Source organism: Hemitrygon akajei, chromosome 19, assembly GCF_048418815.1.
Source record: "Hemitrygon akajei chromosome 19, sHemAka1.3, whole genome shotgun sequence".
Taxonomy (NCBI): domain Eukaryota; kingdom Metazoa; phylum Chordata; class Chondrichthyes; order Myliobatiformes; family Dasyatidae; genus Hemitrygon; species Hemitrygon akajei.
The window spans coordinates 74,859,465-74,872,691 of record NC_133142.1 but is presented as its reverse complement, the minus strand read 5'-3'; the positions used below and the strand labels follow the sequence as shown (position 1 = coordinate 74,872,691).

At 38.1% G+C, this 13,227-nt stretch overlaps 1 pseudogene; it reads right to left on the bottom strand.

Annotated features, from left to right (window-relative positions):
- Positions 1 to 1,147: 1,147 nt before the first annotated feature.
- On the bottom strand, positions 1,148 to 12,539 carry LOC140742077 (hyaluronidase-1-like; annotated as a pseudogene).
- Positions 12,540 to 13,227: the final 688 nt, after the last annotated feature.

Genomic DNA, 13,227 nt, shown 5'->3' with positions numbered 1-13,227 from the left:
TTAAGAATTAGTGGAGAGTGAAGATAAGAGTTCGGAAGTTAAAGATCGAGGAGAATCGATTTTCGACGGTGGAATGGTTTTGACCTTGTGTGATCCTCATTTGGAAGGATTTCGTTGACTGTTCTCGCGTTAATCTCTGCTGGGATAGCAGGAGATTGAGGACAGTGTGGAAGGAAAGGTCAGTGCCTTTAAACCGTTACATTTCATAAAATTATTCGTGGGAAGAGTTCGACGCCGGGGATTGAAGGAAAACGACGTGGAAGAGGATTTAAATGGCCTTAAAATGTCTCTCCTTTTAAATGGACTGAGCATTTTGAACTTTAAGCAATATCGCTTTAAACAACTGTTTTTTGCAACATCACTTTAAGAACTGTTTGAGCTGCATCGCTTTAAGAGCTGTTTTCCGGTTACGTTAGTGTTTGTTTACTTTTGGGGGGTTTGTTTTCAGTGTTTAATAAACGTGTTATTTGTTATAAAAACCCTTGCCTAACTCACATATATTTATTGTTGCCTGAATACGTAACAATATTCTTTTTACATCGAGCAATAAGATGATCTGCACTGTTCCTATACTGTAAGTGCCTCTATTTGCTATCTTTGCCAAGTTAATGTTAATATCTTTGTTAATGTTCCTAATGTGCATGTCAGAGATTAAGCATGAAGTAATACCTAACAGTCATACAGTTACATACGTCTCACGCTGGTTAGAAACTGTTTGGCACCATTCTCCTGCCCCAATTAAGCAAATAGTGTTCCAAATAAATTAAGGGAATCCTGGCTATTTCCTCAATTAGTTTTTGGGTTTTTTTTAAGAGATATCCCAAATAAAAGGTTGCCCCAAAAGACCAATGGCCCAAATAACTGGAATTCACTGTATTTTGTAATTTCCTACTACAGCTCTCAACAAGTTTGATCTAAACCCTACATTTAGAGAATGATATTCCATGATAACCAAGGAGCTCTGTTCTGCAATTCCTCTTAGTTCAGGATAATTAGTTAATGAGAAATAAGTAAACATACACTTCTATATGACTGTGATGCCATAAGAAAGGAAAAAAAGATGCAACAATTCCTTATTCTAGGTGCTACCAGAGATCTATTGTTCTCTGAGTTAAAAACATAGGCAGATAAAGTATTCAAGAAAAGATACAGAATAATTACTTTTAATGATCAAGTCAAAACACATGAGAGCAAAGAGACTGCAGTAAAATTGTATAAAACCAATTTAGGGAATAGGTAGAGTACAATATATAGTTCTAACCTCATTGCTATCTGCTATAGTGGCAGAGTCTAGAACCAGAGGGTATAGCCTCAGAATAGAAGGACATCCCTTTAGAATAGAGATGAGGAGGAATTTCTTTAGCCAGGGATAGTGAATCTATGGGATTCATTGCCACTTGTGGCTGTGGAGGCAAGGTCATTGAACATATTTAAAGCAGAGGTTGATAGGTTTTTGGTTGGTCACGGTGTCAAAAGGCTACGAGGAGAAAGCAGAAGAATGGGATTGACAGGTATAGTAAATTGGCCATAATGGAATGGTGGAGCAGACTCAATGGGCCAAATAACTCTGCTCCTAAGTCTATGTTTATGGATATTCAAGTACTAGTATGTGTACAGGGCAGATTTACAAGCATTTAATGGGCTTGTAAAATGTAGTTAAGATGAAAGGTTGAGATTGTTTTAAGTAATATGGGAAACAGATTCAGTTGAAGCATTTTCTTTTGTGAGAGATCTATACTGCACATGTTAAGGACCAATTTTCAGTTAATAATTATTAGCTGTACAAACTGGAAGGATTAGAGGAGAACTGAAGACATTTTCATTGCACTCAACGGCTCTTATACACTCTTTCCCCGAGAGGTAGGTTAAGAGGAACCTTTAGCAAATTTTAAAAGTATTTGTGTAAGAATCTTAGGTACATCTACCAAGAGCTGAAACATGAAATCAGAGAAATAGACAACTTTTTTGAATAAACTGCGCTGAAAGGCCTCCTGCAGTAAATCAGAATTTTACGTTCCTGAAACTTGTAGGGTTTTTTTTTGGGGGAGGCACATTTTGTTTGAGAGAGGAAGAAATGGGCATTGGAAAACCAGCCCCTTGTGGAGTTCTGAGATACAGACCCAGAATGCACAATCATTTTTAGAGTTCATATCCAACAAACTGAAATACCAGAATGGATATAGTATGGCAGGTAGACTTGGAAGGGAAGCAAAGTAAATCAGTTTGCATCAAAAAGGCCTTTGTAACTTCCAACCTTATTAGCAACTGCTGAAATCTAGACAACATTGAGTCAATGGCGAGGTACTCATCTGCCATTACAAGTGCTAACTTGAAAGAAACACAGCTATTCTGAAGTGTCTACGATATTCATCCGTCAAGTTTCATGCTGATTTTGTTTTGTGATTACAGTACTTACTCTTTCCTCCAGATAATAACAAAATTGCATTGTGAACCATTTTTAATACCAATCATTAAGGAACAAGCCTTGTAGAAAGATCATATATTGCGTTCCATGAAAGTGTGATCAAAGAGATCTGCTCACTCAGCAGGCATGTGGTTTCACTGATGCAATTTTGCATTAATATTACAATAATTGTTTACAAATTACAGTTGGTGCTGAGGTGTTTCCATTAAGTCCGATCACTGACCTTGAACAACTTAGTACATATTGACACAGATAAAAATGTAAGGCACATGATTATATTAAATATGAATTAACATTTCCAAGAATTAAAAAATGGGGAGGATAAACAACTACTGATTTCTCACTATATTAATGATGTTTCTTGGCAATGAGCTCCCATCCATCCCTTATAGCAGTGGCATTTGAACTGCTCTTTCATGCTTTGCACATCTTCCAAACACAAGGCTCCACGGGCTGTTAATGCAGAGCCAGAGGATGTAAGAACAGAGATAATCTCAAAGCTTCTGGGACTGAGATGGAGATAGCTTTGGGATTCAGGGTCTTGCCGCACGCATCGTCCATGGCCACTGCACATAACTTTGCTGCAAAACATAGCAGCTATAGTTGTATTGAGAACATATCTTCCAAGCTCCTGATCAATGTAATCTTTCAGTGCTTCACATCTCTCCTGATAGAAAAGCACAAAACAAAATAAAAGCCTGCATTAAAACATTTAACCACTGATTTAACACTCAACTTTACAGGAAAAAAACCCACAAATTTTAAAGCTACAGACATTCTAAAGGATTTCTAGAGTTGCATGTAGGCTCTTTAATCCATGAAGAGATCCTAGTGGATAACTTGACCTGGATTTGACACATAGTGAAGGAAGAAAAATGCTAATAAGTTCTGTTGTGGTTCATTGTGGAATATAGAATATAGCTCACAGCAAGAGTGTTAGACCAAAATAGATAGGTGCAGAATTAGACCATTAATTCCATCAAGTCCTCTCTGCCATTCCATCATGGCTGATTTGTTGTCTCTCTGAACCCCATTCTCCTGCCTTCTCCCCGTAATCAAGAATTTATCAACTTCCACTTGAAATATACTCAATGATTTGGTCTTCATAGCCATTGTGACAATGAATTCCAGAGATTCACTACCCTCTGGCTAAATAATTCCTCTTCATTTCTGTTCTCAGTCTGTTAGTTACCATTCTTAGTCCATGGGCCTTTGTCTGCTTTTCTTCTTATTCAATCAGTGGATGTTGCCTTTAATTGTCCTTACCTAATTGCCCCTGAGTAGGTGGTGGTGGTCTACCTTCTTGAATCTCTGCAGTCCTTGAACTCTGGCTGAACCCAGAATGATTTTGACTCAGTGACAGTGAGAAAACAGTGATATATTTCCAAGTCAGGATTGTGTGTGGTTTAGAGGTGTTGGATCTGACTATTTAATTCTTAGATTAGACTGTTTGTTATTGTTATTTTCTTAACAGTTTTACAATTAATTATCTGCTTGTATTTTACGTAGTTTTTATATGTATCTGTAAGTTTAATATGTCTCTAGTGGTTATACAAAGTATAATTCTGGAAAGCTCTGGAAGCTTCTTTAAACTGCATTGTTTGAATAAGAGCTTTATCACTGGTTAACTTGAATAATAGCTTTCTAATTGGTTAATTCTTACCATTAAATTTGAATGGAATTTCCTTATCTCTGTGGTTTAAAAAAAGCTGTTCTTTGCTAGGCACCATCTTAGTTTCTTTCTCACCACTTTGCTTAGTTTATCCTCTGTCACTCTGTTCAACTTTCCTTTGTAAATGCAAATGCTTAATAAAACAATCTTGAAGCAACAAGTTTTGGACTTCTTTCCTGACTTCTGAAAGAGCCTTGGATTAACCATCAGAGGGCAACAACATGTAGTGGTGTTCCCATGCATTTGCTTCCATTGCCCTTCTAGCCAGTAGAGGTGGTTGGTCTGGAAGGTATGAGGAGTCTTAGCGAGTTGCTACAGGGGAACCTGTAGATGGTACAAACTGGAGTGAGTGGTGGAGTGCTTCATGGTAGAGTGTGAATGATTGTGCCTACTAAGAAGATTGCTTTGTCCTCTATGATATTGAGCTTCTTAAGTGTTATTGAAGCTGCTCTCATCCTGACTTGAGCCTTGTAGATCGTGGCAGACTTTGAGGAGATAGGAAGCAAGTCGCTCACACTGAATTCCAAGCCTCTGACCGGCTCTTGTAGCCACTTTGTATATTTATTTATTTAGAAATACAGAGTGGAATTAGGCCCTTCCAGCCCTTCAAGACATGCCACTCAGCAAACCCTACAACCCTACCTATCATAGGACAACTTACAGTGACCAACTAACCTACCCAGTAGGTCTTTGGGCTGCTGGAGAAAACCGGAGCACCTGGAGAAAACCCATGAATTCCACGGGGAGGATGTACAGAGTCTCCTTACAGAGGACACCAAGATTAAACTCTTAACTCTGATGCCCTGAGCTGTAATAGCATTGTGCTAACTGCTACCCTACTGTGGCACTCTGTGTATGGCTACTGCAGTTCAGTTTCTGGCCATTGGTAACCCCATTCGATAGTGGGAGATTTAGTGAAGGTCGTGCATTGAATGAAGTTGATATCTGGATTTCTCTTGTAGCATTTTATTATGTAGTGTGAATGTAACTTGCCATCTATCAGCCCAGGCCTGTCCCGGTTGCTTCATTATCCGAAGAGTCAGAAATGGTACTAAGCATTTGTGCAGTCATCAGCAAACATCTTTATGTCCGACCGTATCATTAAAGGAAGATCACTGATAAAGCAGCTGAAGATGGTTGTACTTGGGTCACTACCCTGAGGAATTCCTGGGGAGATGTCTTGTGGCTGAAATTATGGATCTCCAACCACCATAGCCACCTTCCTTTGCACTAGGTTTGATTCCAACCTGTGGAGATTTTCCCCCCAATGCCCACTGACTCCAGTTCAGTTGGATTGCATACTTAATCAAATTCAGCCTTAATGTCAATGGCAGTCACTCATACTTCACCTCTGGAGTTCAGCTGTTTTGTCCACTTTTAGACAAAGGCTGTAATGAAATCAGGAGCTGATTGTCTTTGGTGGAACCCAAACTATCCTTCTGTGAGCAGGTTGTTGCTAAACAAGTGCTGCCTGACCACCTCCTCAATAACTTTGCTCATGATACAAAGGAGCCTCATGAGGTGTTACTTGGCCAGGTTGGATTTGTACAGTGCACGGTACACCTGGGCAATTTATTTATTGATCTCATTACTGGAGATCCAGTATCACTAGACCCTGCCACTTTGATTTAGACTAAGCCTTCATTAACCTGGTCCAACGTACTTGCTTCTATTGAGATGTATTCCTATTAAACATGTTCACGATCACAAAACATCATGAAGTAATTGAAAGTATAAAATATTCCATTTTTCTTATATTCCAATGTATCAAAACTGCTGCACTACTTGCCTGAAATTATTTACTGCTATGAGAATGAAATACTCACCCTGGTGCGTGAGTTGGCCATGTCCCCCCATAGAACCACTCCACAAGTTCCCATGGCAGCACTCTCCCCAATGGTGTGTATCAAGTCTGCCTGGAAGGAAAAAGAAGATGCTAATTATATACAATATATTGTTTGGATCAATCTTCCTCATAGTTATGAAGTCATACAGCACAGAAAAAGGTCCTACAGCTCATCACACCCATGACCATCAGTTATTCATCTAAACTCCTCCCAATTCAAGTGTTCCTTTAGATATTGTGAGTATACCTGCTTTCAGCATTATGCTTCTGTGTGAAGAATATTCTTCCTCAGATTCCTTTTAAAACTCCTCTTTCTTACCTTAAACTTATGTCTAGTTCTCTACAGAAAAACAGCACCATAAGAAAGCCAATGAAATGGAGAAGCTCTCTAGAGATCTTGAACCACATGTTAAAGGTGATGAAAAGTTTGTGAGCTTCTGGTTGCCTCCACACACAGCTTTCACACAGGATGCCTCACTTAGTTTATTTTAGGCTAATAGTAATACAGTAAGTGGTCCACAAGAATATTCTCTCAGCCAGACTCAATAGGCTTCCTGGACTGTCAACTTACTAAACTACTGATGCACCTACAACCCATCCTTTCGGAGGGCATTGATATCTTGGCTTCTGTTAATGGAAAAGTGGAAAGATTTCAAAATGCCTGCTCATTTACAGGAGCTGAACTGTATGCTTCCCATGACTCCTGGACAAGCTGTGGTAGAAAGGATCATATTGTGGAGGAGCGGTTCAGAAATATTCCTCAGTGTATCTCCAAAGGAAAATCTACTCCACTGCATTAGAATTCAAAATTGCTACTTCACTGGGCCAATTGCTCTGTACAGAGTACCTATTTGTCCTTTAACCTTAACATTTAGGTGTAGTTTTTAATCTGTTCTGAGAACCATCTCTATCTACTGTTGGAATCCCTGGCTAGTGAAGAATGAAAATGGAGAAGGAGTATTTGAAAGAAAGGTTAAGACTTGTGTTCGTTGGTGAGGAGTGCATAGAAGCCTTGTGTAAAATGTTTAGGAAGTGCATCACCTCCCAAGTTGCCCACTCATCAAACAGCTTCTGCCTAACCTGTGGTAAAGACTGCAGGTTCCGCATTGGCTTCATTGGCCATGTGAGAATTCACAGAATTAGAGCTGAAGCAAGTTATTTATTTATTATTTGTTGAGATACAGTGTGGAATCGGCCCTTTGAGCTGCGCTGCCCAGTAGCCCCTAGTTCAGGGGTGGCCACCCTTTTACATTCCATGCATCAATTTTTTCACACACACGTTCAGATGCACCATACAACTCTTGTACTCCTGTTCAGTTCTTGTAAAAATATGTTAATATAGACATATTTAGCATTTTTACATGATATATTGATTTAATATAAAAACAAGATAAAAATTACTTAATGAGACTTTTAACAAATATATTTTGTCTTTTGATTTTTTTCCTTTTTCTTAATCACATTCTTTCCGTAACTCAGACCCAAGCACTAGCTTCAGTTTTCCTTCTATTTCAGTCTGATGTTGTGTTTTATAGTGTCTATTAAGATCACGTCTTCTATTACATGAGAAAGTATTTTCACAAACAATGCACAACGGTTTTCCTGTCTCATTTTCCCACTGTTCATTGAATTCACGCTTACTATCACTTTCTGCTTTTCTTTTGCTCATTTTCTTTTGCACTGTGATGGGTAACTGAATGTAAAAACAAGGCTTAATTTTCGAAAAAGAACAAAATTGCAAATGTTCACAAAGGACAAACATAGCGCATGAGTGTCAATTGTAAACTGACTGGCAAAAACCTACAACGCACCGCTGGTGCAGACGCCTGGCGCCTCAGGGTCAAGCAAGTATCAAACGTGTATTGAACAGTTATGGAACGACTGTAGAACAAAAGTCCTTCTTCCCTAGTTTGACTCATTGAACGTTTTTTTTTTAACTGAAAACAGATTAATGTGAAAGAAGATAACATTCGCCAAAAGATGTTCATGAAATAATAAAATCGCTAAAAATAATTGCTAAGTCTTAGATTTATTCTCAGTAAAACCCATTTCTAGCTCTAAGCTACTTGAATTCCTGTTATAGATTTTTTTTCTACAAATCGATTTTTGGTGAATACTTTTTGCATGAGTAGGCTTACTTTTTTATTATCATCACTGGGGTGCAATGTGCCAGAAGAAACCTACACTTTAGCAAGGAAAACAAACTCCTTACAGACGGCTTTGGAATTGAAATCCGACTTCCAACACCCCAAGCTGTAATAGCATCATGCTAACCGTTGTGCTCCAGGATGGCCATCCTGGATAATCATCCTAAAGCAAAACCTTGCTCTCATGTAGAACTTTGAACAAAATAATATATCTCAATGAGTTATCAAATAAATAGATACAAAATAAGGGAGGGAATTTCAGACTTCCACAGGCAGGTACCTCTCAGTCTCCATCCAGCTAACAGGAATCACCTGCCACTTGTTTCCAACTCAGCTCTCATCCACAGTCCTTGTTCACTCATTTGAACCAGCTAGCCTCAGCCAGTTGTACCTTGCCTTCATTTACATTTTGTTGTGGCCCTTTGTAGATTGTTATTTTGCAGTTTATTAGTAAAATACCATTTACTGATAAATTATCTCCACTGTTCTGCTTTTCTGTCAAACCTCCTTCTGCATATCCTGACGGGATGGGTGAACCAGCAACTGACCCAGCAGAGTTCGTTTGCTTGAAGGAAATCATGTCAACACATGCAAATGAACCAGCTAGCCTTCAGTTATCTAGTGGCTCTGTCGAGTTAAGTATGTATTCTCTTGTTTTATGGCCCCTCATGGCTTGTTAATTTGCAGTTTATTATTAAAGTTATTGCTCACAACTAAATCATCTCAGTTGCTCTGCATTTGGGTCAAGTCTCTTAAATTTTCTGACAAGAAATCCCAGAGTTCAAGGCTGCATATAAATTGAAACAAGCCAGTCCTAGATATTTTCATGCAGTGTAGTGTAACCAAGGAGGAATTTTGCTTCTTCCCACCTTTTCTCCCAATCTTTGCCTGCTCCCGAGCATGGGTAGAGAGGGAGAAAACAATGTTAATGCCAAGATTGGATCAGCACGATCCGTCTGATCATGCTGGCAAAGCTGGCTCAAGGGACAGATTGGCATAATCTTTCTCTTTATTTCTTATGTATGTAACCTATCCACATTAGAGGACTGCTCAAATATTCAAATTACTGAGAACAAAACTGGGACTTCATCACTCAGTCTACGGTAGCTGAATCATTTTACTTGAATGCCCTTTCACTTTGGGCAAGATGATCTACTGAAAGACATTTCATCTTACTTACTACTTTCTTGCTTACCTCAGTAAGGAAGTCAAGTGAATGTATATACACAAATCTGGCATATGCCAAAACAGGCAGGGATTCACTGACTTGATTAAGGGCAGCAACACGGAGGGCCTCCTTAATTTGATAGTGAACAAATTTTTGAGTATTAATTGTGGACTTCATATCCTCTTTGATGTAGATGCTGGGATACAGGATTCGTGATACTTTCCAGAGCCACGATAGCTGGCTATTTCTTAGAACATCTTTTGGATTGCAGTGACCTGTGTAGTTGGTTGGTGCATCCTCTTTAAAGTAATTGTAGCATTCTGGGAATTTATAGAAGCCCCAGAATCCCTTTGGTCTCAGTTTCTGTCCTAGTTTTAGTGTTTCACTCATAAATTTTTTTGCAGCATTTTCAAATTCTTCTATGGCTAACTGGACAACCTTCCTTTCAGGTAAATAAGGGAATTTTCTTCTAACCAATTCTTCAGATTTTTTCCTGTAGATATCCATAAATCCCCAGTTACGGTCCCAGAGTGGTCACCATTCTTCCCAATCTATCACAGCAAGACCATGAAAGTCCACATCTAGTAAATTATTAATGTCTTCTGCAGCCTTCTTGAGGTGTTCAGTCAGACTGGCAATCTGGACAAGGCCATCGTTCACTGGAATCAAGTCCTTAGTGTAGAATGGGTAACGACCCAATTTTAACTTATAGAATATAGTAATATTTTTCCCCACAAAGCTCTCATGTTCATTTTCAACAATATCAAAAACACTCAGATCCAACTCAATGTTAAACTTAGTTTTACATTGTGCAGAAGGTGTGTTCCAGACCACAACGAATGGCTTATTATGGATAATTGGTGAGGCTGCTGCTGGCTTGAGTGTTTCTCCCCATATTATGTCTGGATAGGACGAAAGGAAAAATAAGGTGCACATGGGTAATGCAAGACTGGATACCATGACGCTGGTTCTTTCTTCAATGGCAGATGAACTCTTTCTGATCGGATCATTCTGTAAGATATGAATTAAAATAAACTTATTTGAAACTGAAGAAATTTTCACACAGAATTACACTCTGTAAGTCATAACAGTTGACCCTTAAGTCTTCTCTGTCACTCAGTAACATTATGGCTAATGGAAACTTAAATTTTGGAATCTGCAGTAACAAATAATCTATTGGAGAAACTCAACAGGCGGAGCAGCATCTAGGAGGAAAGGAATTGTTGATTATAGGCAAGTAGTAGTAGCTCAGGGAGGGAAGTTGAACCGGAGTTGGGAGAGAGAGGCAAGACTACAATAGATGGAAGTAGACAAAAGGATAAAGAACAAAAATGAATAAAAATACAGATAGGGCTAGGTGGGGGGAGGATGTAAAAATTGGAGACAGCTGCTCTAGTGGGATAATCAGGAGCGTAAGGCACTTCCAGTGCTGGAACTAATGTAACATTACAACTAAAGGTGCACTTTCCTGTTTGACCCTATATCCCTCAATTTAATCTGTTCAAATTTCTAACGTTTTGATTCTTAAATACATTCAACAAATAAATATGTACAACATTCCAAGGTAGAGAATTCCAAATTACTGTATTTGCAAACATCTTTTTCTGAGTCTATGACTCCATACTTCATAAGTCTCACCCAAGGAATCAGCCTACCAGTATAGTATTTATGAAATCCTAAGTTTCATGAGATCAATTCTTCTACTAAATTTTAGCAAGTATGTACCCATCCTATTCTCTCCCTCTACATGTGACGTCCTCCTCGTCAGGATTCAATCTTGGAGGTCTGTCCTGCAGAACCTCCAACTAACTATATACTTTCTTGAGCATTCAGTCCAAAGCTGCACATGATGAGGAGGCATTTCTTTAGCCAGAGGTCAGCGAATCTGTGGAGTTCATTGCCACAGATGGCTGTGGAGGTCCAATCAATGGATATATTTAAAGCAAAGGTTGATGGGTACATGATTAGTAAGGGTGTCAAAGGTTATGGGGAGAAGGTAGGAGAATAGGTTTGAGAGGGATAATAAGTCAGCCATGATTGAATTGTGGAGCTGACTCGATCGGCCAAATGGCCTAATTTTGCTCTTGTGTCTTATGATATACAGATATGGTCCTGCTGAACCCCCGAGCATTCACTGAATGAATTCTCTCTCCTATAATTCAATCTCCTTGCAACAAATGCCAAATTAATGTTTGCCTTCCTATTGCTTGATGTACTTGCATGTTACACTTCGTGTGACATCTTGCAGAAATCTTTCTTTGCTTTAATCTTGCTGGTTTTTCACTATTTACAAAATATTGTTATACTATATATCCCATCAAAGTAATTAACCATACATTTTCCCTTATTCCAAGTTCTTTTTAAACATTTACTTGCTTAATCTACCTCTATATTCCTTCGCAGTCTTATCATGTCCTCCTAATAATTTGTTTTCAATGTATTTTAGGTTTCCTTTTAAAATTCCAAATATCAAATATTTATTCAACTCTCTATCTAACTTGCTAATTATGCTTTTAAGTCTTTATTAAATTTGTTAAATGAAATTTTCATTCAAAATACTATGTTGACTCTGCCTAATCATATTAAGGTTTTCAAATACAATTACTATTGTGTCCCTAATTTTTCTAATAAATGATGTCAGACCGACTGGCTGTATTTCTCTACTTTTTCTTTCCTTACTTGCGAACAGTTTTACATCTGATACCTTTTAATTCACTGAGACTTTCTATGATCTTAAAATTTAGGAGACTTAAAACAGGTATTTCTCAATGATTTGGTGAAACTCCTAACCGATGGAATTCTTATTCAAAGATCAATAGATCTGCATGGCAAAGAAGATACATTGGAAACAATGAAGAACATTGCATTATATATCATGTCTGTATAACTGCTGACAATGAAATGGCCTTATAGGATATTGCTGCAACTTTTACAAATGATTTTCAAGTCACAATGTTAACAGTTTCTTTTCAGAAACAATCTAAAACCATTTGAGTAGAAGCATTAACATCCAAACATGGACAACTCTAGTACACTGATCAAATTTTGGAAGTATATTTATTTGTTTATGATGAATATTAAGGAAATTTAAGTCAGATTGTACAATATGGCATTATATTTGAAAGTAATAAGCTTAGTCTGAAAAATACTTCAATATAAAAGGCAAGTATAATACTCACCACAGGCATGTCTGTGAGCTTGCAGTAGAGAGAGCAGAGAAAACTAACTGACACATCACATCCTGAAAGGTTTTGCAACCACTGGTTAAGTGTGGTAGATAAACCCTTCGACTGTTTTGTCCTGTTTGACTTGTTGACCATTATGTCACCTTCAATGTTTAACATCATTTAACAATATCATGATCAGTCAGATAATTTAAGAAGTTTCATATCTTGTTAAATTGTGTTTTTTAAACCATTAACCAATATTTTGATTGTTCACCTCTAGTTCTAAAAGTAGTTCAATCAACATTTATTTTATTAAACTCCTCTAAAAGCCATTTTGTTTTAGTGTTGATGTACTATTTTGCTCAAGGATAATAACACTTGCAAACAAAGTGTTGCTAGTGGTTATGAAGGCTACAAAACAAGGAAATCATGGTCAAAAAGAATTTTTTAAACAAAATATACTTTATTCAAAAATAAAATTATATACAACCATTCAATGACTTTCAATTCTTTACAGTTATTACCGTTACTGTTTTAACATTCTCAAAATTCAAAGTTTTGCCACCCACGTGGCACTCTGTTCTTTCATATTTACATTCAGTGGGGTATACCCCCAACCCACCTACCCCTCAACTCCTGCGGGAGAAGAACCCTAGACTGTGGTCCTTCCCCACCGGGCCCTTGCGGTGGCTGCACCGAGTTTGAGTGCGTCCCTCAGCACGTACTTCTGCGGCCGAGAATGTGCCAGTAGGCAGCATTCCCCCCACAGACATCTCCGTGTGCTGGAAAACCATCAAATTTC